The 24582-nt window shown below is 44.4% G+C and overlaps 8 non-coding genes across 8 annotated transcripts; all 8 read right to left on the bottom strand.

Annotated features, from left to right (window-relative positions):
• Window positions 1-123: 123 nt before the first annotated feature.
• LOC142681994 (U2 spliceosomal RNA) lies at window positions 124-314 on the bottom strand. Its single transcript, XR_012853810.1, has one exon. It is a non-coding gene; the product is annotated as a U2 spliceosomal RNA (small nuclear RNA).
• A 1115-nt stretch (window positions 315-1429) lies between these two features.
• Window positions 1430-1620, bottom strand: LOC142682023 (U2 spliceosomal RNA). The gene has a single exon (XR_012853837.1). It is a non-coding gene; the product is annotated as a U2 spliceosomal RNA (small nuclear RNA).
• A 1272-nt stretch (window positions 1621-2892) lies between these two features.
• Window positions 2893-3084, bottom strand: LOC142682049 (U2 spliceosomal RNA). Its single transcript, XR_012853860.1, has one exon. It is a non-coding gene; the product is annotated as a U2 spliceosomal RNA (small nuclear RNA).
• Window positions 3085-4356: 1272 nt separating this feature from the next.
• On the bottom strand, window positions 4357-4547 carry LOC142682043 (U2 spliceosomal RNA). The gene has a single exon (XR_012853855.1). It is a non-coding gene; the product is annotated as a U2 spliceosomal RNA (small nuclear RNA).
• Window positions 4548-6396: 1849 nt separating this feature from the next.
• On the bottom strand, window positions 6397-6587 carry LOC142681993 (U2 spliceosomal RNA). The gene has a single exon (XR_012853809.1). It is a non-coding gene; the product is annotated as a U2 spliceosomal RNA (small nuclear RNA).
• Window positions 6588-7862: 1275 nt separating this feature from the next.
• On the bottom strand, window positions 7863-8056 carry LOC142682087 (U2 spliceosomal RNA). The gene has a single exon (XR_012853889.1). It is a non-coding gene; the product is annotated as a U2 spliceosomal RNA (small nuclear RNA).
• A 12333-nt stretch (window positions 8057-20389) lies between these two features.
• Window positions 20390-20580, bottom strand: LOC142681991 (U2 spliceosomal RNA). The gene has a single exon (XR_012853808.1). It is a non-coding gene; the product is annotated as a U2 spliceosomal RNA (small nuclear RNA).
• Window positions 20581-21847: 1267 nt separating this feature from the next.
• LOC142682108 (U2 spliceosomal RNA) lies at window positions 21848-22036 on the bottom strand. Its single transcript, XR_012853899.1, has one exon. It is a non-coding gene; the product is annotated as a U2 spliceosomal RNA (small nuclear RNA).
• Between the last annotated feature and the right edge of the window lie 2546 nt (window positions 22037-24582).

The following is a 24582-nucleotide window of genomic DNA, read 5'->3' as shown; positions in this document are numbered from 1 at the left end:
CAAATGCATTGTCCAACAGGTGTTGAAATAATGGGATTAAAAGGGGAGATCCCATCCGAAAGACAAAAACAATGGCAAACACAAAAAGCACTTTTGGAATCTGATTTTAGTAAACACATAAGGAAAGGGTGCACCGGTCCTGGAAATACTGCAATACCAGGTCAATGCGTGGAGTGGACAGAGCAAGCTCTATTTCCATCTCCCTGTTCTAAAAATCCATTTAATATATGGTCCCCAGATAGGGGACGTATCAGATATTAAACTGATAAGAACAGATACTACACTTGATCTTAGCCAAAAGGCCGAGAAGCGATAACCCGAACGTGCCGCGCGTTTTGCTTCTTTTGCTTGCACCACAATGCAGTGCTGAAAGAGGAGGAATCGACATAAAAACGCCTTCCTGGCAACGCCCAAATGCCCTCCTGCCGTGCAAACACTGGCAGCAGCAGCAGCAGTAAGTGCATGCCCACTGCCACCCCTTCTCCTTTCACACCTTGTATCAGCCTTAATCCAGTCCAGTGCTGCCTGCTGAGCAGCACTGACCAACACTGCCTGGGCCCAGGCTTTTATCTCTGAGGCCCCATTATGATGTCAGAAAGCTGGCTCTGGCTCCTGAGGTCTCCACTATGACACGTGCAAAGTTCCGTCTGAACTTTATATAAGACGGTGCGGCTCAGTCAGTCACTCAGTGTTGCCTGAGAGGGCAACACTGCAACAGCCGGCCCCCAGGCTGTCTTTTTTTTGCACAGCTAGTTGCCTCCAGGAGGCCACAAGAGGGAGACAAGGGACTGCAAAATGGAAAATAGGCATTCACCAACTTTACAGACAACTTGTTCTCCTTGCTCCTACAACCTCCATCCTTGCACAGTTTGTTATTCTTCCAGGTAACATAGTAACAAATCCAAATTGCTGCTCTCTTTGTAGGCAAGCAAGGGTTTGTTGCAACTGCAATTCTTACTTCTTCTTGAAATGTAGGGACCACAGTACATTCCATCACATCCATCTAGTGTACACAGGTAGGTCCATTGTGACGGGCGGGCGGGCGGGCTGGCTGCTTTAATGGCTGTTTGCTGTTCCCCTACTCCACTCCACTATTTGACTATGGTGCTGCATCAATCAGTGGCTGGCTCAGGTGCAGCTCTTTAACCTACCTAGGAGGGAGGGCGGAGAGAAGACAAGGAAGGTGAATGAGCTGTTCCAATGTGAAATGCCGGAAACACAGAAACACAGACGACACAAAACAAGAGGTGGCAATGTATTAATTAATTGCATTTAATAAATTAGCTCATTATCACACATGACTGTACAAATGCATTGTCCAACAGGTGTTGAAATAATGGGATTAAAAGGGGAGATCCCATCCGAAAGACAAAAACAATGGCAAACACAAAAAGCACTTTTGGAATCTGATTTTAGTAAACACATAAGGAAAGGGTGCACCGGTCCTGGAAATACTGCAATACCAGGTCAATGCGTGGAGTGGACAGAGCAAGCTCTATTTCCATCTCCCTGTTCTAAAAATCCATTTAATATATGGTCCCCAGATAGGGGACGTATCAGATATTAAACTGATAAGAACAAATACTACACTTGATCTTAGCCAAAAGGCCGAGAAGCGATAACCCGAACGGGCCGCGCGTTGACCGAGCCTGCCCAATACTGCTGTTCACCCCTTGCAGCGATTCAGCCTACTCCTAGGCAATTCCATGGGGCCCTTCAGGCTCACACACACTCACAGCTACTAAGCGGGAGGTGAATAAAGGCCGGAGAGGAAGCAAGACAGGATTTGCTTCTTTTGCTTGCACCACAATGCAGTGCTGAAAGAGGAGGAATCGACATAAAAACGCCTTCCTGGCAACGCCCAAATGCCCTCCTGCCGTGCAAACACTGGCAGCAGCAGCAGCAGCAGCAGCAGCAGTAAGTGCATGCCCACTGCCACCCCTTCTCCTTTCACACATTGTATCAGCTTTAATCCAGTCCAGTGCTGCCTGCTGAGCAGCACTGACCAACACTGCCTGGGCCCAGGCTTTTATCTCTGAGGCCCCATTATGATGTCAGAAAGCTGGCTCTGGCTCCTGAGGTCTCCACTATGACACGTGCAAAGTTCCGTCTGAACTTTATATAAGACGGTGCGGCTCAGTCAGTCACTCAGTGTTGCCTGAGAGGGCAACACTGCAACAGCCGGCCCCCAGGCTGTCTTTTTTTTGCACAGCTAGTTGCCTCCAGGAGGCCACAAGAGGGAGACAAGGGACTGAAAAATGGAAAATAGGCATCCACCAACTTTACAGACAACTTGTTCTCCTTGCTCCTACAACCTCCATCCTTGCACAGTTTGTTATTCTTCCAGGTAACATAGTAACAAATCCAAATTGCTGCTCTCTTTGTAGGCAAGCAAGGGTTTGTTGCAACTGCAATTCTTACTTCTTCTTGAAATGTAGGGACCACAGTACATTCCATCACATCCATCTAGTGTACACAGGTAGGTCCATTGTGACGGGTGGGCGGGCGGGCTGGCTGTTTTAATGGCTGTTTGCTGTTCCCCTACTCCACTCCACTATTTGACTATGGTGCTGCATCAATCAGTGGCTGGCTCAGGTGCAGCTCTTTAACCTACCTAGGAGGGAGGGCGGAGAGAAGACAAGGAAGGTGAATGAGCTGTTCCAATGTGAAATGCCGGAAACACAGAAACACAGACGACACAAAACAAGAGGTGGCAATGTATTAATTAATTGCATTTAATAAATTAGCTCATTATCACACATGACTGTACAAATGCATTGTCCAACAGGTGTTGAAATAATGGGATTAAAAGGGGAGATCCCATCCGAAAGACAAAAACAATGGCAAACACAAAAAGCACTTTTGGAATCTGATTTTAGTAAACACATAAGGAAAGGGTGCACCGGTCCTGGAAATACTGCAATACCAGGTCAATGCGTGGAGTGGACAGAGCAAGCTCTATTTCCATCTCCCTGTTCTAAAAATCCATTTAATATATGGTCCCCAGATAGGGACGTATCAGATATTAAACTGATAAGAGAACAGATACTACACTTGATCTTAGCCAAAAGGCCGAGAAGCGATAACCCGAACGGGCCGCGCGTTGACCGAGCCTGCCCAATACTGCTGTTCACCCCTTGCAGCGATTCAGCCTACTCCTAGGCAATTCCATGGGGCCCTGCAGGCTCACACACACTCACAGCTACTAAGCGGGAGCTGAATAAAGGCCGGAGAGGAAGCAAGACAGGATTTGCTTCTTTTGCTTGCACCACAATGCAGTGCTGAAAGAGGAGGAATCGACATAAAAACGCCTTCCTGGCAACGCCCAAATGCCCTCCTGCCGTGCAAACACTGGCAGCAGCAGCAGCAGAAGCAGCAGCAGTAAGTGCATGGCCACTGCCACCCCTTCTCCTTTCACACCTTGTATCAGCTTTAATCCAGTCCAGTGCTGCCTGCTGAGCAGCACTGAGCAACACTGCCTGAGCCCAGGCTTTTATCTCTGAGGCCCCATTATGATGTCAGAAAGCTGGCTCTGGCTCCTGAGGTCTCCACTATGACACGTGCAAAGTTCCGTCTGAACTTTATATAAGACGGTGCGGCTCAGTCAGTCACTCAGTGTTGCCTGAGAGGGCAACACTGCAACAGCCGGCCCCCAGGTTGTCTTTTTTTTGCACATCTAGTTGCCTCCAGGAGGCCACAAGAGGGAGACAAGGGACTGCAAAATGGAAAATAGGCATCCACCAACTTTACAGACAACTTGTTCTCCTTGCTCCTACAACCTCCATCCTTGCACAGTTTGTTATTCTTCCAGGTAACATAGTAACAAATCCAAATTGCTGCTCTCTTTGTAGGCAAGCAAGGGTTTGTTGCAACTGCAATTCTTACTTCTTCTTGAAATGTAGGGACCACAGTACATTCCATCACATCCATCTAGTGTACACAGGTAGGTCCATTGTGACGGGCGGGCGGGCGGGCTGGCTGCTTTAATGGCTGTTTGCTGTTCCCCTACTCCACTCCACTATTTGACTATGGTGCTGCATCAATTAGTGGCTGGCTCAGGTGCAGCTCTTTAACCTACCTAGGAGGGAGGGCGGAGAGAAGACAAGGAAGGTGAATGAGCTGTTCCAATGTGAAATGCCGGAAACACAGAAACACAGACGACACAAAACAAGAGGTGGCAATGTATTAATTAATTGCATTTAATAAATTAGCTCATTATCACACATGACTGTACAAATGCATTGTCCAAGAGGTGTTGAAATAATGGGATTAAAAGGGGAGATCCCATCCGAAAGACAAAAACAATGGCAAACACAAAAAGCACTTTTGGAATCTGATTTTAGTAAACACATAAGGAAAGGGTGCGCCGGTCCTGGAAATACTGCAATACCAGGTCAATGCGTGGAGTGGACAGAGCAAGCTCTATTTCCATCTCCCTGTTCTAAAAATCCATTTAATATATGGTCCCCAGATAGGGGACGTATCAGATATTAAACTGATAAGAACAGATACTACACTTTATCTTAGCCAAAAGGCCGAGAAGCGATAACCCAAACGGGCCGCGCGTTGACCGAGCCTGCCCAATACTGCTGTTCACCCCTTGCAGCGATTCAGCCTACTCCTAGGCAATTCCATGGGGCCCTGCAGGCTCACACACACTCACAGCTACTAAGCGGGAGGTGAATAAAGGCCGGAGAGGAAGCAAGACAGGATTTGCTTCTTTTGCTTGCACCACAATGCAGTGCTGAAAGAGGAGGAATCGACATAAAAACACCTTCCTGGCAACGCCCAAATGCCCTCCTGACGTGCAAACACTGGCAGCAGCAGCAGCAGCAGCAGTAAGTGCATGCCCACTGCCACCCCTTCTCCTTTCACACCTTGTATCAGCTTTAATCCAGTCCAGTGCTGCCTGCTGAGCAGCACTGACCAACACTGCCTGGGCCCAGGCTTTTATCTCTGAGGCCCCATTATGATGTCAGAAAGCTGGCTCTGGCTCCTGAGGTCTCCACTATGACACGTGCAAAGTTCCGTCTGAACTTTATATAAGACGGTGCGGCTCAGTCAGTCACTCAGTGTTGCCTGAAAGGGCAACACTGCAACAGCCGGCCCCCAGGTTGTCTTTTTTTTGCACAGCTAGTTGCCTCCAGGAGGCCACAAGAGGGAGACAAGGGACTGCAAAATGGAAAATAGGCTGTGATGGCAGGAAGGAGGTGAAGGGAAAGTGAGCCCTAATCTACCCACCGCCCTGTCCCTGCCTACTTGCAACGACCCGCCCTAGGCGACGAGGTACAACTGGGCGGCGGTCCCTACGCTGTCTAAGTGCACAGGAAAACAAACAGGGAACACGCAAGGGAAGGGGCAGTAGTCACGGAACGCCACGAGGAAACGGAGCGGCGAATGAACAGTCAGGACCAGGACGTAGTGAGTAACCCGAGCGGGCACGGAGACAGAAGCAAGCCAGGGGCAAAGCAAAGCAAAGCAAGTCAAGTCAAGGAGAACTGCAGCAAGGCAGAAGCACGGCAGAAGCAGGCTGGAGCAAGCAGCAGTGGGGCCAGGAATCCAAAAGAATAACAAGCAATGAGGAAGAGAAAACTGCAGGTATAAATGGACTGGGGGCGGAGCTAACTCTGACTGACCAGGCCGCGATAGGCTCTCCCACTCCTGAGCCTGCCACCCTGATTGGTGGGAGCCGGTGTCAGTCTAAGAGGTCTGGCCTCAGGTGTCGACTGATTAACCCTGGGAGTCTCCACAGACGTAGTGCCTGGCAGATCCTTTACATAGGCATCCACCAACTTTACAGACAACTTGTTCTCCTTGCTCCTACAACCTCCATCCTTGCACAGTTTGTTATTCTTCCAGGTAACATAGTAACAAATCCAAATTGCTGCTCTCTTTGTAGGCAAGCAAGGGTTTGTTGCAACTGCAATTCTTACTTCTTCTTGAAATGTAGGGACCACAGTACATTCCATCACATCCATCTAGTGTACACAGGTAGGTCCATTGTGACGGGCGGGCGGGCGGGCTGGCTGCTTTAATGGCTGTTTGCTGTTCCCCTACTCCACTCCACTATTTGACTATGGTGCTGCATCAATCAGTGGCTGGCTCAGGTGCAGCTCTTTAACCTACCTAGGAGGGAGGGCGGAGAGAAGACAAGGAAGGTGAATGAGCTGTTCCAATGTGAAATGCCAGAAACACAGACGACACAAAACAAGAGGTGGCAATGTATTAATTAATTGCATTTAATAAATTAGCTCATTATCACACATGACTGTACAAATGCATTGTCCAACAGGTGTTGAAATAATGGGATTAAAAGGGGAGATCCCATCCGAAAGACAAAAACAATGGCAAACACAAAAAGCACTTTTGGAATCTGATTTTAGTAAACACATAAGGAAAGGGTGCACCGGTCCTGGAAATACTGCAATACCAGGTCAATGCGTGGAGTGGACAGAGCAAGCTCTATTTCCATCTCCCTGTTCTAAAAATCCATTTAATATATGGTCCCCAGATAGGGGACGTATCAGATATTAAACTGATAAGAACAGATACTACACTTGATCTTAGCCAAAAGGCCGAGAAGCGATAACCCGAACGGGCCGCGCGTTGACCGAGCCTGCCCAATACTGCTGTTCACCCCTTGCAGCGATTCAGCCTACTCCTAGGCAATTCCATGGGGCCCTGCAGGCTCACACACACTCACAGCTACTAAGCGGGAGGTGAATAAAGGCCGGAGAGGAAGCAAGACAGGATTTGCTTCTTTTGCTTGCACCACAATGCAGTGCTGAAAGAGGAGGAATCGACATAAAAACGCCTTCCTGGCAACGCCCAAATGCCCTCCTGCCGTGCAAACACTGGCAGCAGCAGCAGCAGCAGCAGCAGCAGCAGCAGTAAGTGCATGCCCACTGCCACCCCTTCTCCTTTCACACCTTGTATCAGCTTTAATCCAGTCCAGTGCTGCCTGCTGAGCAGCACTGACCAACACTGCCTGGGCCCAGGCTTTTATCTCTGAGGCCCCATTATGATGTCAGAAAGCTGGCTCTGGCTCCTGAGGTCTCCACTATGACACGTGCAAAGTTCCGTCTGAACTTTATATAAGACGGTGCGGCTCAGTCAGTCACTCAGTGTTGCCTGAGAGGGCAACACTGCAACAGCCGGCCCCCAGGCTGTCTTTTTTTTTGCACAGCTAGTTGCCTCCAGGAGGCCACAAGAGGGAGACAAGGGACTGCAAAATGGAAAATAGGCATCCACCAACTTTACAGACAACTTGTTCTCCTTGCTCCTACAACCTCCATCCTTGCACAGTTTGTTATTCTTCCAGGTCACATAGTAACAAATCCAAATTGCTGCTCTCTTTGTAGGCAAGCAAGGGTTTGTTGCAACTGCAATTCTTACTTCTTCTTGAAATGTAGGGACCACAGTACATTCCATCACATCCATCTAGTGTACACAGGTAGGTCCATTGTGACGGGCGGGCGGGCTGGCTGCTTTAATGGCTGTTTGCTGTTCCCCTACTCCACTCCACTATTTGACTATGGTGCTGCATCAATCAGTGGCTGGCTCAGGTGCAGCTCTTTAACCTACCTAGGAGGGAGGGCGGAGAGAAGACAAGGAAGGTGAATGAGCTGTTCCAATGTGAAATGCCGGAAACACAGAAACACAGACGACACAAAACAAGAGGTGGCAATGTATTAATTAATTGCATTTAATAAATTAGCTCATTATCACACATGACTGTACAAATGCATTGTACAACAGGTGTTGAAATAATGGGATTAAAAGGGGAGATCCCATCCGAAAGACAAAAACAATGGCAAACACAAAAAGCACTTTTGGAATCTGATTTTAGTAAACACATAAGGAAAGGGTGCACCGGTCCTGGAAATACTGCAATACCAGGTCAATGCGTGGAGTGGACAGAGCAAGCTCTATTTCCATCTCCCTGTTCTAAAAATCCATTTAATATATGGTCCCCAGATAGGGGACGTATCAGATATTAAACTGATAAGAACAGATTTTTTTTTTTTTTTTTTTTTTTTTTTTTTTTTAAAACCATTCAGTTTAACTTAAAGCAACAGTACACAAACCATTTTGCATTTTAAGGCATAAGTTGCCTTAGTCGTACATCATCATGGCTATTTTATTCCAAACAATAATAATCAAGACACAGAAAGGATCGTGAAGAACAAAAATAAAACAGGAATAAATCTTATCAATTAGCTATATTTCACCAACCTTCTCCACTTCTTAAATTTCCATATCCCCTCTGCGTCTATACCACCACCGCACTGACTATCCCAACGATAGACTACGTATAGTCTTGACAAAACCATCCTCACACACTCACCAATGGGTACCCACTTATGTTTGAAAACACCTAAGTTACGTACATCCCATAAGCTTTCCATTATACACGCCATAATCAACCATAAGATCCTATCACTTACTCTGTTACAAGCCCCTATAGCAAACATCGCAACCTTCCAATCCACAAACTTCACCCCAGCTAACTCCTTACAGACGCCACCCATCCTCCTCCATACCTCATACGAATAATTGCAGTCCCAAAAAAGATGCCTAACAGTCTCCCGTGAATTACACCCACCCCTTGGACACACCTCAAATCTAACTAGCATTCTCCTCCTCTGCACATCTCTAACAGGCAATATATCATGCAACGCCATCCACACTATGTCCTTTTGTCTATTGGACATACCTCTCACGCCTAACTTCTTCCAAGTATCCACAACATCCTCTCCTCGCAAACCCACAATGTTACACACAACCTCATTCACACACAATCTTTTTAGCACAGCCTTCTTATCCAGAAACCCACCCATAGGCACTGCAATCAAATCATATTTCCTAATGAACCTTTCAATCACAACATACCATACCGGACATACATAAGCAACAGGCACAGTAGCATCTCTCTTAAACCAATTTAACCCATAAAGCATCCAACCGGCCATATACCTTACCATATACGCACTCTTATTTCCTTTCCCCAAGAGCCCCACCACTATTTTAATATAATTTAACCCAAGAAAGACCTCCACATTCGGAAAACCCAAACCTCCATTCTCACAAGACTTATAAACATACTCACGCTTCAACTTTTCCATTTGACTTCCCCACAGAAAGGTAAACACCATTTTCTCTGACTTTTTGATTTTCCTACTAGCGGAGGGAAAAATACTAGCCACAAAAACCAAAATAGGCAAAATCACTGTCTTAATTATCAACACCTTCCCTGATAAAGTCAGGTCTCTAAGTCTCCAAAAATTCAATTTCTTCTCAATCCTCTTGCCACATTCATCCCAACTCTCATTCCCTCTCAAGTCCTCATTAAACTGTATCCCCAACACTTTTACTGCACCCACTTCATTCCTCACTCCCTCCATACTTACCCTCCTATCCCCAAAGCACTTAAAGACACACTTATCCCAATTCACCTTAAAAGCTGATGCCCCACAAAAAAAATCCAACCATAATTTTGCTCTATTCAACCCAGCCATACAATCACTCATAACCACAACATCATCCATATAACCCAGAATTTTAACGTATTTACCTCCACTCCCTGGGATCAAAAAACCTTTCACCACTTTATCTTTTCTTACCAAACACATCAAACTTTCGATCACACAAATAAACAAAACTGGGGACATAGGACACCCCTGTCTTACCCCAGATCTCACACATACTTTTGAACTTAAATTACCATTCACCAACACTTCACTTGACACATCCCTATACAAACACTTCACACCTTCCAAAAACCTCACTGGGAAGCCCATCCTAACAAGTACAGCAAACATAAACACATGCGACACTCTATCAAACGCCTTTTCGAAATCTAACGCAAGCATCATACACTTCTGTTTCCTACTCATACAGTCACCAATCAAATCTCTCAGCAAAACCAAATTATCAGACATACTCCTACCTGGCACAGCACAGACTTGGTCTTCACCCACAACCTTTCCCACCACCTCACGCATACGATTAGCCAAAATTTTACTAAAACATTTATAATCCACATTCAACAGTGAAATCGGTCTCCAATTACCCAAACACTTCTTATCCCCTTTCTTATAAATCAAAACAATCACACCCTCTTTCATAGACTCACACAAAACCCCCTTATCCCATATAAACTTACATACTTCCACCAAATCCAACCCTATTATCTCCCAGGCCTTCACATAAAATTCCACAGGAATACCATCTTTACCAGGTGTTTTATTTTTCCCCGCACTCATTATCACTTTCTTTACTTCTTCAGACGTTACATCCTCATTCAACCCCACACAATCCTCCTCTCTAAGAACATTTTCCAAACCATTCAAAACTTCATCCATCAGCCCGATATCAATCCACTTTTTGCCATATAGTTCTGAATAAAACGATTCCACCACTTTTAACACATCCATACCCACTATACGCTCCCCCTTCGCATTAACAATTTCATCCATATCATCTTTCTTACCACACATTTTCTTGAAAAAAAACCTTGTGCATTTTTCATTTTTATCTAAGTACTCCACTTTAGACCTAAAAATAATCTCCTTTCCCTTTCTTTCCAAAACTTGCTTTATCTCGTTCTTTGCCTCCTCTAGCAAATCACTCAAATCAATTCCCTTCTCACCCATCTTCCGCAACCATTCTATCCTAATATTCAATTCCTTATACTGGTTACGTTTCCTAGCAGCCTGCTTATATCCCCATCTCACAAAAAATTTTTTAATCTGCCCTTTCATCCAATCCCACCATTTAAGCACATCCACAAAACTATCTTTTTCTCCCTTCCACACATCATACTTTCGTTTGAACTCATCCATCACTTCAACATCCTCCAATAATCTAGTATTCAACTTCCACACCCCTTTCCCAAAACAAAGTTTACTACTTACCTCCACCCATACCCGTAAACATACATGGTCTGAAAAAGGTACCTCATTCTGAACCATCTTATTACACACTAAACCCTTAGATATGCAAATACGATCAATTCTTGACTCAATACCCCCTCTATCTGATTTATATGTTGGCGGTGGTGGTTTACCCAATGACAATTCGGCTGCATCTATAAAAGAAAAATCAGATATAAGTTGGTTAAGCTTTTTCCCAGTTACATCCAGACCATCCCCATCAAAAGAACAATTAAAGTCTCCCAAAAAAAAGGTAGGAATCCTTCCAGGTAAGAACAAACTTAGCTTTTCCAACAACGCCAGCCTTTTTGCTCTATCTATAGGACAATAAGTATTCACCACCCTAACCCTAACTCCCCTGCAACATACCACTGCAATTACACATCTACCTGTTTCCACCACTGTATAACTCTCCAGATCCATACCCATATTTCCTAATAGGATCCCCACCCCATCATTCTTATTGGAAGTAGATCCTGACCAGACATATTGCCCATATGGCCAATCCCCCTCCCCCAGTGACTCAGATATACCACACTCTTGCAGGCATATGATCTCTGCCCCAAGATTCCTAACATAGTCCAGCACAACAGCACGTCTAGGCTTTGATGTAATTTGCCTGACATTCAAGGATAAGACATTAAGTGTAATTTTGGGGTCCATATTTTGATCTTTTTCCGTAGATATCCACCAATACCCCACTGTTTAATCAGCCTACACCTCCTGGTGGCTGACAACCGGACACAAAGATAGCTTTGTCCACGTCTTCTCCTAAAAAAGGAAAGTCCTCAGGAAAGTGAGAAATGGGGTAGACTCCCCTATCCGGGCTCACTCCATCTTCACTCAGAGGAGACAACATGGTGCGAAGTCTCTTAGAAGATGAACCTCCTTCCTCCTCCTCAGAAGGCCTCACAAGTGCAGTTGAAAAGTCCCCTTGACCACCTTCACCTTGTTGTTCCACCAGAATTCCTTCCCAGGAAAAGACAGGCGATTTGGATATAGAACCATCCACTTCCCCATCACCTCTCAACCCAATCAGGTCATCAGAGGGGTGAGGCAGGTCTTTCTCAACAGGTGCTACCTCCATTTCATCAGCCAGCGTATTTCCAGACCGATTTAACTCAAGGAGAGTCCCATCAGACACCAGGGCAGGCACCGACTCCTCAGTTCCCTGGGCAGCTGGGCCCTGAATCACATTAGACCTCATACTGCCAGGTTCACCTGCAACTACTTCTGCCAGAGTCCTAACCCTTCTGTTTTTAGCACGCTCTGGACAGTCTTTAAAGGCATGACCCACAATGCTGCACATGTTACACACAATTGGGTTTTTGCAATCCTTGGCCAGGTGACCGTCCTGATTACATTTGTTACATGTAACACCTTCTTGCGTACAATCTTCGTGAACATGGCCATACCTTTTACATTTCCTGCAAAACACAGGAGGCTGGGGGAAAAATAAGTAGCCTTTGTCCCGGCCGATGGCAAAATTCCTAGGAGGGTATTTCACACCCAGAGGCCCTGAAGGATCCTCCTCAAATCTCACAAAAAATTTATGCTTCCCTGTCCAGAGGGACTCAGCATTTAACACCTGGTGAGAATAGCTGACGTAAGAGCAGTACTTCTTTAAGAAGGAAGTAATATCATCCACCATCACATAAGGATTGTACATCAAAACAACCAGTGGAACATCGTTGTTATATAAAACGGTGAAGATAAGTCCATCCAACCCAGGGTTTTGCAAGTTAGCATTAATCGCGGCATACAAGTTGTAACAAGCATTCAAACTTTTAAGAACCAAAGTGAAGCGATTACCTCTGGGATCTTGAAGACAAAGGATGTCGTTCCTACTCACGTTGAGGGTCTTGAAAATGACTTCATTCACCAGGTGTTTCAATGAAAAAAGGTCCTTCTTGTTCAAGGGTACGTCAATGCCAAATCCATTCTTGATCCGGGTTTCCCCGATCCCAGCGTATCGAAGCCTAGCTCCCATGATCGCTCGACAGTTGATCACCCAGCCTACCCCCTTATAGCAGCAGTTGGCTTAAGCCACCGAAGTGGCGATGCCAAAAGGCCAAGGGCATGACATGCTGACCTCCTCTTGACACGGGATCGTGCCAAAAGGCCGAGAAGCGATAACCCGAACGGGCCGCGCGTTGACCGAGCCTGCCCAATACTGCTGTTCACCCCTTGCAGCGATTCAGCCTACTCCTAGGCAATTCCATGGGGCCCTGCAGGCTTACACACACTCACAGCTACTAAGCGGGAGGTGAATAAAGGCCGGAGAGGAAGCAAGACAGGATTTGCTTCTTTTGCTTGCACCACAATGCAGTGCTGAAAGAGGAGGAATCGACATAAAAACGCCTTCCTGGCAACGCCCAAATGCCCTCCTGCCGTGCAAACACTGGCAGCAGCAGCAGCAGCAGCAGCAGTAAGTGCATGCCCACTGCCACCCCTTCTCCTTTCACACCTTGTATTGTCAGGTCCGCATTTCACACCGAATAACCACCTCTGTAAATTGAAAGCTGAAGGCATGCCTGGAGAGAAGTACACCACACAAATGTCTGAGGTACAGCTTCAATGTCAGCCAGGAGGGACTGAACTTTATTCAGAACAAAGAAACACACACAGAGAAGACACATGCCCCTCCCTATAGATGTGTGACTTGCTTGAATTCCATTGGCTCTTCTGCTGTAACTTTTGCTATACATTCTTCTGCACACTCCTCTTTGCATTCCAGGGGGCGGTGTCTTCCATAGGTGTGTCCGACATGAACAAAGAACTTGTTATATATATCAGTATATTACACAAAGAACTGAAATGTATATACATATATGTGAGGATAATATTTTTCAGACAATATACATAGTAATGATCCCTGACAGTCCCCCCTAAAAATATTATTACTCTATCCCTGAGTCTTGCCTAGCAACCTACCACTGACCACTCGAACCAGGCGGGTAGGGGTTTTGGATTTCTTCACCAGCTTGAGACGAGATACTCCTGATGAGTAACCCCCCTTTGTACCTGGACTTCCAAGGTGTCGGAGTGGTCCTAACTTTCCCTATTCTCCTCTGGATACAGGATGGTTGTCTTGATATAATCTACAAACCGCTGCTGGTTGTAATATATATATATATATATATTAATCCGGTCTACATTTTTATTAACAGTAATAATTGTCGCACTGTCACTTACTGTCCTAATGGGACTTTACCCCTGCAGATATGACAGGTCATGGGCAGCACAGTGACCTTCACCTCACACCTTCACATAAAACTCCTCAGATTGTAATTTGCAGCACCGTGGCATATTTACACACATTATAATTATAAACCTCAGACATTATAAACAATAGGGCCTCAGCTAATAACATAATGCCATCACCAATCTCATGCTATCACCCTCGGGTCTCGGGTCCCATCAGTTCATTGCCAGTCCTGTACACCATCGTCTTCTTCTTCTCCTGTCTTCTGCTCTTCACTGACTGTCACCCTCAGGGTAACCCACACAATTGTGGAGTCAGACTACGTTGGTGTCCAGTGGGGGAGTTATTATTACCCCCTCCTGGTCACTTATTTATCAAAACACTTGATACTGCTGACGGATTCACTCAGGTCTTTGGTCTTTACTTTGCTGATGTCATCAGGACTTGGTTTGGTCCTTCTCATCTGTCCGACACCGTCTCCTTTAGTTTACGTCATCAGGCTGTACATAGCACCGCATGTTGTGAGCCTGGGGTGAGATCCCACGTAGGCGGATTAGTGGAGTTGTATTGTGACTATCAAACCCTCCGCATCTGTACTCTTCCTCTGGCAAGTTACTCGTCTGGGCGGCCGCTTAGAATTGTGACACTGCCGTCAGTTCATGATAAACGCGTTGTACTGGCTCAGGCTGTGCCTGCCGCATCTCAGTGATGGAGTTTATCGTGTTAAAAGTCTTTTAGTTCATATTTACTGGCACTTGCTGGGGGACCCCCAACCCTTGTCAATTGTTAAAATAAATACTAATCTGGTGATAACATCATCCGCATACATTATAAACGTTGTTCTAAGTACATACAATAATGTCAGGCCCTTAAATGACATCAAACACCTTTATATAAGGAAAAACTTCTCTGTTACAATGGACAGGGCACCTAGAAGATGTGTGATTACTGGGTACATTTCATTTGCACTTGGTGATACCCTTTCAGCAGGATTTGTACCTTGATCTCAGCTGATTGCCTGGAACATCTCCACCTCACAGAAAGATACACAGATTCCACATGTTTATCTGACAAGCGTCTTAAACCTATTTTTCTTACTCTAACCTGGTTCGTTCTACCTGGGAAGGCCTCTCAAGGTCGGTTCTCTTCGTGGGAGGCGGGTATGATAAGGGTGGCACCGATCTGCCAGGACTGTTCTGTAGGCAAATCAAACAGCTCTAACAGAATTTAGCAGCGACAGCTGTAAAACCTGGGACATACCAATTAGATCTTACCAAATCGATCCTTGCAGTCTTGGGGCATATGTGAGGTCATACACCATCAAAACAAGTGCCATCAAGAGTGAATTGGGTGCCACCGTTCACCTTCCTTTATCCGTCCACATTCTGTTAGAATCTGGTTCTCCCGCCTTCCGCTCCCAGTTGGACACTTCCTGTGGAGAACAAGCTTTTTCATTGCATAAACATTAATTGATCTTAATCAGATAATTCAATTGAAGAAAAACATTAACAAATAGCATCTTTACATCAAACGTTCACACTGGTCAGTAACTAAAACTTACAAATTGATTCTTCTTCTTTATATACATATCTATACATACACATATACACTGCACAGAATTCTCTGCTCTAAAATTTCCCTTTCACAACAAAAATAAAAATAAACAAATAAAAATGTTTTCTAATGGGAATATTCCACTTCTGTACCTTTTATTTGACGCATGACTCTAATAGTCCAATGCTAAGGCTGGTCCAGAACTTTACATAAAACTTAACCTCAATATTTAATATTCCCACAACACTTCTTAAATACAATTATTAAACAAACTAACTTTGGGATAACATCTGGAGAACTGCTGATATCTTATTGTACAAACATCAGGTCAATACCTGGGATAACATTGTTCCCCTGTCACTTACACACAACGTCTGTAGTGGGGAAAATACAGGCCGGGCTTCAGGCCCCCCTGAGAATAGGTCTACACATACGAGCACCGCGTCATACACTTCTACCTCCGGTAGTTGTATGTTCTGCAGTCGCTGGGACTGTTAATCTGGACGGGCTGCACTTTTCACAGGTACCTTTGCTGTTTTACCTATGTCATGCCGTGCGCACATCATGCCAGCTGCTACAAACCTAGTGGTGGCATTATTGTATCCAGGGACAAGCCAATTTACTGACACCTGGCCGCACATACTCTTTTTGTCAGGTCTGTCTTCTCTCGCTCTCTCAATTGGCTTACCCGATGATCCAATAAAGTTCCTACTACCAATGGGCCCATAATTGTGGGCGATGCCAAAAGCGTACCTAGAGTCAGTGTAAATGTCGGCCGTCTTACCTTCTGCCAGGTTACAAGCCTCAGCGAGCACCTCCAGCTCCGCTCCTTGAGATGAACAAGAAGGTGAGAGTGGTTTCTGGATGATTTACCTGGTGCTTCGTATCCCGGCTTGTACATACTGTATAATAAAATCTCTTTATTACAAATTTACATTAAAAACCCATGTCACATATAGATAGAACATCTCAAAGGGGTGGCGTCTTCATTCTCTAAAATAAAACCAAATGTTATACACTTCTCCACACTCATCTGATAATCCAGAATACCTTGAGAATCTCACTTTTATCAGGTTCTGCAAATACTTGATTAATAAAAAAAAAACAAATAAAAAGAAAACATTCCTAAAAACTTTACATCAAATTAACAATGTCCAGACAATATTTGTTTTGCCTTCCCCCTCATCTTAATCCATAAAGACTCGTGTGAGTGACGTCACCTCTGCCTCCTGTGTAAATTTGCTGGAGGGGGATGGTCTCTTACACAACCATCTACACAAACCTCAAAATGTAGGTTACTCTCATACACATTTAATCTGGATTACTCATTGGGGTCTCTTACACATTTTAGATCTCCTGAAACCAAATTAATTAACTCAAAACAAACCAAAATTGTACCTGATCAGTTCCTTCACCCTTCCCCCCTTTGTGGACTCTGCGAAAGTAATGTAGCAGAGTTCAAAACTACATCTCAACATAACAAAGTCTGGCACTCTATCTGTGCGGCACTAGTTTAACCCCCTGTAATGTGCAACAGCCTGAAACAAAAATGACTTTTTCCTGACGAAAATACATTTGATCTTTACAATGACATAACTCATGTGTGAAATCAAAAGCAAAACAATTGTAGTTTGTTATTCAATAAAACAGAAAATATTATATCTGATAACATTAATTACTGCAAACCAATAAACTGTATATATATATATAGGGAACGGTGGGGGCACATACATTTTCAAAACCCCGTGTCTCACAGTATCTGTAGTTTAATACATCTGAATTAACATCAAAACACATGAAATCTGATCATATCAGAACACATAAATATCGTAACTTTTATCAACAACAGCGCATGCGCAAAAGAGAAGAAATTTATTTCGGTTTGTACACATTACATATATATATATATATATATCTCAGCAGTGCATATTGAAATCCCTTTGTCTCATCAGCCCTGCGGACTGCACCCAGTCAGCCCCCCCTCCTCCTCCTCCTCCTCCTCCCAAACACAGCACACTTTAGAGGGGAGGGAGGGGGGGTCACAAACTCACAGCTTCTCACAATCTTAACACTTTCAATGCCGGCAAAACAACATACGTATCTGCAATCATTCATCACACCATTGTATAGGAATTATCTACGTTAATGTTTAACAGTACAATCTGTCGGCCACCATCTCTATATTATGATGACGTGTTGCTTCATCTGTGAACTAGACTGGAACTTCTGTAAATAGAAAAAACACTACAAATGACAAAATTAACAAGGTGATTATTTCATACTGATTTGGTTGGGCCGGGCGTGGCCACATCAGGGGCAGGGGGGGGCAGCCTCTCCCATTGGAAACACAGTGCGCAGCTGTGAAGGGGGGGGTGGTTTCCCACCCACAATGAGGACACACTCAACATGAGGTACGGACGCCATTACCGGGCGTTGGCTGGTCCTGTTTTCTAATACATACAACATACAATACCTTTCTTATTCCTAACTTCCTCTTCTGCAAATCCCTCTAAAGCACTTTCCATCAACTTACTACCTTCCAACTTCCCTTTGTTCTCCAGAATACCTTTTGCCCAATCTGCGGCTTGGAGCCGCCCTCCTCTATGGATCCCACACACTTCCATCAATTTCTTCATTTTACGCACGATCCTGGAGATTTGAATATGGACCGTAAACCATCCATTCTAACAGTCTATATTATACACGTAACTTATATAACAATTTTCGATCTGCAACTCTTGGTCTGGCAGGAAATAATATAATTTCACAGTCTCCAACGCTAAGTCTCGCCGAAATAGTATAATCTCTAGTCTGCAATGTATTTATCATTACATCTCGCTAGAATTATAAAAATCTTTAATTAGACTCTCAAAAATATTCAATTAGACTCTCTGGCCTCGCTGGAAATATTAAAAATTCCACAGTCTGCAGCTCTCTGGTCGTGTTATATAACTTTATTTATTTAGACTCTCTGGCCTCGCTGGAAATATTAAAAATTCCACAGTCTGCAGCTCTCTGGTCGTGTTATATAACTTTATCTAGTCCCTAATTACCCAGAGGATGGTTAGTCGGGCGCGACTAGGGTCTCACTGGTTTCCAACCTCACAGCGGAAAATATCACCTCTGTCGCCTGAGATAATCCAGGAAATCAACAAAAGGGTTCTACAGATCGCTACAAGACTGCCCACTAACACAGATAAGACGAAGATTTATAAAATCAATTCGCTTACCGTGTTATTGCGGAGGTGATCAAATTCCTTCAGTGGGCAACTTTGAGTCCTCTGTTTCACCCTGTGATTGTCGACTGTCCGGATTTTGATTTTTCCTCGAGTGAGGTCCCGGCTTCGGCACCAAATGTCAGGTCCGCATTTCACACCGAATAACCACCTCTGTAAATTGAAAGCTGAAGGCATGCCTGGAGAGAAGTACACCACACAAATGTCTGAGGTACAGCTTCAATGTCAGCCAGGAGGGACTGAACTTTATTCAGAACAAAGAAACACACACAGAGAAGACACATGCCCCTCCCTATAGATGTGTGACTTGCTTGAATTCCATTGGCTCTTCTGCTGTAACTTTTGCTATACATTCTTCTGCACACTCCTCTTTGCATTCCAGGGGGCGGTGTCTTCCATAGGTGTGTCCGACATGAACAAAGAACTTGTTATATATATCAGTATATTACACAAAGAACTGAAATGTATATACATATATGTGAGGATAATATTTTTCAGACAATATACATAGTAATGATCCCTGACAGTATCAGCTTTAATCCAGTCCAGTGCTGCCTGCTGAGCAGCACTGACCAACACTGCCTGGGCCCAGGCTTTTATCTCTGAGGCCCCATTATGATGTCAGAAAGCTGGCTCTGGCTCCTGAGGTCTCCACTATGACACGTGCAAAGTTCCGTCTGAACTTTATATAAGACGGTGCGGCTCAGTCAGTCACTCAGTGTTGCCTGAGAGGGCAACACTGCAACAGCCGGCCCCCAGGCTGTCTTTTTTTTTGCACAGCTAGTTGCCTCCAGGAGGCCACAAGAGGGAGACAAGGGACTGCAAAATGGAAAATAGGCATCCACCAACTTTACAGACAACTTGTTCTCCTTGCTCCTACAACCTCCATCCTTGCACAGTTTGTTATTCTTCCAGGTAACATAGTAACAAATCCAAATTGCTGCTCTCTTTGTAGGCAAGCAAGGGTTTGTTGCAACTGCAATTCTTACTTCTTCTTGAAATGTAGGGACCACAGTACATTCCATCACATCCATCTAGTGTACACAGGTAGGTCCATTGTGACGGGCGGGCGGGCGGGCTGGCTGCTTTAATGGCTGTTTGCTGTTCCCCTACTCCACTCCACTATTTGACTATGGTGCTGCATCAATCAGTGGCTGGCTCAGGTGCAGCTCTTTAACCTACCTAGGAGGGAGGGCGGAGAGAAGACAAGGAAGGTGAATGAGCTGTTCCAATGTGAAATGCCGGAAACACAGAAACACAGACGACACAAAACAAGAGGTGGCAATGTATTAATTAATTGCATTTAATAAATTAGCTCATTATCACACATGACTGTACAAATGCATTGTCCAACAGGTGTTGAAATAATGGGATTAAAAGGGGAGATCCCATCCGAAAGACAAAAACAATGGCAAACACAAAAAGCACTTTTGGAATCTGATTTTAGTAAACACATAAGGAAAGGGTGCACCGGTCCTGGAAATACTGCAATACCAGGTCAATGCGTGGAGTGGACAGAGCAAGCTCTATTTCCATCTCCCTGTTCTAAAAATCCATTTAATATATGGTCCCCAGATAGGGGACGTATCAGATATTAAACTGATAAGAACAGATACTACACTTGATCTTAGCCAAAAGGCCGAGAAGCGATAACCCGAACGGGCCGCGCGTTGACCGAGCCTGCCCAATACTGCTGTTCACCCCTTGCAGCGATTCAGCCTACTCCTAGGCAATTCCATGGGGCCCTGCAGGCTCACACACACTCACAGCTACTAAGCGGGAGGTGAATAAAGGCCGGAGAGGAAGCAAGACAGGATTTGCTTCTTTTGCTTGCACCACAATGCAGTGCTGAAAGAGGAGGAATCGACATAAAAACGCCTTCCTGGCAACGCCCAAATGCCCTCCTGCCGTGCAAACACTGGCAGCAGCAGCAGCAGCAGCAGTAAGTGCATGCCCACTGCCACCCCTTCTCCTTTCACACCTTGTATCAGCTTTAATCCAGTCCAGTGCTGCCTGCTGAGCAGCACTGACCAACACTGCCTGGGCCCAGGCTTTTATCTCTGAGGCCCCATTATGATGTCAGAAAGCTGGCTCTGGCTCCTGAGGTCTCCACTATGACACGTGCAAAGTTCCGTCTGAACTTTATATAAGACGGTGCGGCTCAGTCAGTCACTCAGTGTTGCCTGAGAGGGCAACACTGCAACAGCCGGCCCCCAGGCTGTCTTTTTTTTTGCACAGCTAGTTGCCTCCAGGAGGCCACAAGAGGGAGACAAGGGACTGCAAAATGGAAAATAGGCATCCACCAACTTTACAGACAACTTGTTCTCCTTGCTCCTACAACCTCCATCCTTGCACAGTTTGTTATTCTTCCAGGTCACATAGTAACAAATCCAAATTGCTGCTCTCTTTGTAGGCAAGCAAGGGTTTGTTGCAACTGCAATTCTTACTTCTTCTTGAAATGTAGGGACCACAGTACATTCCATCACATCCATCTAGTGTACACAGGTAGGTCCATTGTGACGGGCGGGCGGGCGGGCTGGCTGCTTTAATGGCTGTTTGCTGTTCCCCTACTCCACTCCACTATTTGACTATGGTGCTGCATCAATCAGTGGCTGGCTCAGGTGCAGCTCTTTAACCTACCTAGGAGGGAGGGCGGAAAGAAGACAAGGAAGGTGAATGAGCTGTTCCAATGTGAAATGCCGGAAACACAGAAACACAGACGACACAAAACAAGAGGTGGCAATGTATTAATTAATTGCATTTAAGAAATTAGCTCATTATCACACATGACTGTACAAATGCATTGTCCAACAGGTGTTGAAATAATGGGATTAAAAGGGGAGATCCCATCCGAAAGACAAAAACAATGGCAAACACAAAAAGCACTTTTGGAATCTGATTTTAGTAAACACATAAGGAAAGGGTGCACCGGTCCTGGAAATACTGCAATACCAGGTCAATGCGTGGAGTGGACAGAGCAAGCTCTATTTCCATCTCCCTGTTCTAAAAATCCATTTAATATATGGTCCCCAGATAGGGGACGTATCAGATATTAAACTGATAAGAACAGATTTTTTTTTTTTTTTTTTTTTTTTTTTTAAAACCTTCAGGTTTGGATTGATTATTTTTAAAAACACTCGTTCATATCCTGTCGATACTTACTATCAGTATCCAAGACATTCTGAACGATTCCATCCAATCATCATCAGGCTTTTTCATTTTAGTTTTTTAAATTTTCATATAACACAAAGCAAATACAGAAACAATATCAAAAATTCCACCCCTCCACTACACTCTCACCATATACCTCCACTTCAAAACCTTCCAAATCCCTTCTGCATCCACCTCCCCCAACCTTTCCTTATCTACCAAATACACTGTATACATCCTATCCAATACCATTCTCAAACATCCTTCCACAGTTACATCTTTCTTTCTAAACACATACAGGTTCCTAACATCCCACAAAACCTCTTTTATAATTGCTAACATGACAAATAATACCCTTTGATTTTTCTGACTTACACTCGCAAGCCCAAACAAAACTATTTCCATACATAACCTATTAATCCCAACCAACTCCTTAAGTAACGGACCCATACCCCTCCAAACTCCCTGTGCCACCCCACAATTCCAAAACAGATGAACTATACTTTCACTCCCACCACAATTCTCTCTCGGACACAAATCACTCCTCACAACTCCACGATTTTTCTGAAACTCTCTAACTGACAACCCACCATGCAAACTCTGCCATACAATCTCTCTCTGTCTATTTGTAATACCATCTGTCCTCAACCCCTTCCACACCTTACCAACACACTGACCTCTTACCATATTTATATTACATTGGACTTCCATATCTTTTATACACTTAAACACACTCTTCTTATCTTTCAAACATTCTTTCTTCACCGCTGTCAATCCAAACTTCCTCATAAAATTCTCAATAAACTCATACCATTTAGGACTCACAAACGCATACGGCTTCCTTAAATCTCTTTTCATCCATCCTATTTTTCCCAACACCTTCCCACCCAAAAATCTCACCATGCATGCAAATTTCCAATCACCTCCCAGCATCCTCTTCACTGCAAACATCACATTCACCCCTAAATACACTTCAATATTAGGAAAATTCATACCCCCATTCACCCAGTCCTTCAACACAGTCTCTCTTTTCACTCTCTCCATTGTCGTTCCCCAAAAAAACACAAACACAATTCTATTCAATTTCCTTACAACCATATACCCCGGAGGAAACACCACAGCAAGATACAGAAAAATCGGCAAAATCACACTTTTTATCACCATTATCTTTCCTTCAAACGTCAACTCTCTCAAACTCCAAAATCTCAACTTCCTACTCACTCTTTTCTCCACATCTACCCAACTCTCACTTCCATCCAATTTTTCATCCATTTTAACCCCCAAAATTTGAATCGCTCCGTCCACTCTTTTCACACCCAAGTCCTCATTCATACCTGAACTTCCAAACCTCTTATACTCACTTTTCTTCCAATTTACCCTAAAAGCTGACGCACCACAAAACAAAGACACCAATAATTTCGCCCTCCTCAAAACTGCAAAAGAATCACACAGCACACACACATCGTCCATATACGCCAACACTTTCAGCTCTTTCCCACCACTCCCTGGAATCTGCACCCCTCTCATACACTTATCCTTCCTAATCATCTCTAATAATGGTTCTAAAGCACACACAAAGACTATAGGGGACAAAGGGCATCCCTGTCTTACACCCGAACACACCTTCACTTCTTCGCTCACCCATCCGTTTATCAAAACCTTACTGCCCACACCCTTATACAACATCCTCACTATATTCACAAACTCTCCAGGAAACCCCAACTTCACCAACACTTTAAACAGAAAATCATGCGACAACCTATCAAATGCTTTTTCAAAATCAATAGACAACACACTAACCTCTTGCTTTCTCTCCCTTACATCCCACAACACATCTCTCAACAAACAAAGATTCTCCCCAATCCTTCTCCCAGGAATTCCACACACTTGATCCTCCCCAATCACCTGATCTATCACATCTCTCATTCTATTGGCAATCATTTTAGCAAAAATCTTATAATCCACATTCAACAAAGTTATAGGTCTCCAATTCCTTACATCCTTCTCATCCCCTTTCTTATAAATCAGCACAACCACTCCACTCTTCATACTCTCCGCCAATCTACACTTTTCCCGCATAAAAACATATATCTCAATCATATCCAGCTTAATCACATCCCACATTCTCTTATAAAACTCCACTGGCAACCCATCCTCTCCCGGTGTTCTATTCACTGACATGCTTTCAATAGCTGATTTAACCTCTTCCTCCCCAACTCCTCTCATCAGCCTATCACACTCCATTCTCTCCACCTGCTTCTCAATCACAGCCACCACCTCAGACTCCAAATCTCTATCACACTCCTTTACTGCATACAATTCTCTGTAAAACTCTTCAACCACTCCTAACACCACTTTCCCTTTTACCAGATTCCCATCCTTATCATACACACATACCAAATCCTCTTTCTTCCCAATCACTTTTTTAAAAAAATATCTCGAACATTTCTCATTCTTTTCTAACTTATCCAATCTTGCTTGATACATAATTTCCTTACCCTTT

Source organism: Rhinoderma darwinii, assembly GCF_050947455.1.
Source record: "Rhinoderma darwinii isolate aRhiDar2 chromosome 2 unlocalized genomic scaffold, aRhiDar2.hap1 SUPER_2_unloc_7, whole genome shotgun sequence".
NCBI classification, from domain to species: Eukaryota; Metazoa; Chordata; class Amphibia; order Anura; family Rhinodermatidae; genus Rhinoderma; species Rhinoderma darwinii.
This window is presented reverse-complemented; position numbering and strand designations above follow the sequence as displayed.